Source organism: Bison bison, unplaced genomic scaffold (assembly GCF_000754665.1).
Source record: "Bison bison bison isolate TAMUID 2011002044 unplaced genomic scaffold, Bison_UMD1.0 scf7180017864035, whole genome shotgun sequence".
NCBI classification, from domain to species: Eukaryota; Metazoa; Chordata; class Mammalia; order Artiodactyla; family Bovidae; genus Bison; species Bison bison.
Window position 1 is genome coordinate 17,052,176 of NW_011494607.1, and position 1,795 is coordinate 17,053,970.

Below are 1,795 nucleotides of genomic sequence, written 5' to 3' on the forward strand. Positions count from 1 at the left end.
AGTTTGAGCATTCTTTGGCATTACCTTTCTTTGGGATTGGAATGAAAACTGACCTTTCCAGTCCTGTGGCCACTGCTGAGTTTTCCAAATTTGCTGACATATTGAGTGCAGCACTTTGACAGCATCATCTTTCAGGATTTGAAATAGCTCAACTGGAATGCCGTCAACTCCACTAACTTTGTTCGTAGTGATGCTTCCTAAGGCCCACTTGACTTCACATTCTAGAATATCTGGCTCTAGGTGAGTGATCACACCATCATGATTATCTGGGTCATGAAGATATTTTTTGTACAATTCTTCTTTGTATTCTTGCCACTTCTTAATATCTTCTGCTTCAGTTAAGTCCATACCATTTCTGTCTTTCATTGAGCCCATCTTTATGAAATGTTCCCCTGGTATCTCTAATTTTCTTGACGAGATCTCTAGCCTTTCCCATTCTATTTTTTCTTCTATTTCTTTCCATTGATCACTGAGGAAGGCTTTCTTATCTCTACTTGCTATTCTTTGGAACTCTGCATTCAAATGGGTATATCTTTCCTTTTCTCCTTTGCTTTTCACTTCTCTTCTTTTCATAGCTATTTGTAAGGCCTCCTCAGACAGCCATTTTGCTTTTTTTTGCATTTCTTTTTCTTGGGGATGGTCTTGCTCCCTGTCTCCTGTACAGTATTATGACCCTCCATCCATAGTTCATCAGGCACTCTGTCTATCAGATCTAGTCCCTTAAATCTGTTTGTCGCTTCTACTGTATAATCATAAGGGATTTGATTTAGGTCATACCTGAATGGTCTAGTGGTTTTCTCCATTTTCTTCAATTTAAGTCTGAATTTGGCAATAAGGAGTTCATGATCTCAGCCACAGTCAACTCCCAGTTTTGTTTTTGCTGACTGTATAGAGCTTCTCCATCTTTGGCTGCAAAGAATATAATCAATCTGATTTTGGTGTTGACCATCTGGTGATGTCCATGTGTAGAGTCTTTGCTCGTGTTGTTGAAAGAGGGTGTTTGCTATGACCAGTGCGTACTCTTGGCAAAACTCTATTAGCCTTTGTCCTGATTTATTTTGTACTCCAAGGTCAAACTTTCCTGTTACTCCAGGTGTTTCTTGACTTCCTGCTTTTGCATTCCAGCCCCCTCTAATGAAAAGGACATCTTTTTTTGAGTGTTAGTTCTACAAGGTCTTGTAGGTCTTCATAGAACTGTTCAACTTCAGCTTTTTCAGCATTACTGGTTGGGGAATAGACTTGGATTACTGTAATATTGAATGGTTTGCCTTGGAAATGACCAGAGATCATTCTGTCATTTTTGAGATTGCATCCAAGTACTGCATTTTGGATTCTTGTTGACTATGATGGTTATTCCATTTCTTCTAAGGGATTCCTGTCCACAGTAGTAGATGTAATGATCATCTGAGTTAAACTCACCCATTCCAGTCCGTTTTAGTTCACTGATTCCTAGAATGTTGATATTCACTCTTGCCATCTCTTGTTTGACCACTTCCAATTTGCCTTGATTCATGGACCTAACATTCCAGGTTCCTATGCAATATTGCTCTTTACAGCATTGGACCTTGCTTCTATTACCAATCACATCCACAGCTGGGTGTTGTTTTTGCTTTAGCTCCATCTCTTCATTATATCTAGAGTTATTTCTCCACTGATCTCCGGTAGCATTTTGGGCACCTACTGACCTGGGGAGTTCTTTCAGTGTCCTATCTTTTTGCCTTTTCACACTGTTCATGGGGTTCTCAAGGCAAGAATACTGAAGTGGTTTGCCATTCCCTCTCCAGTGGACCACATT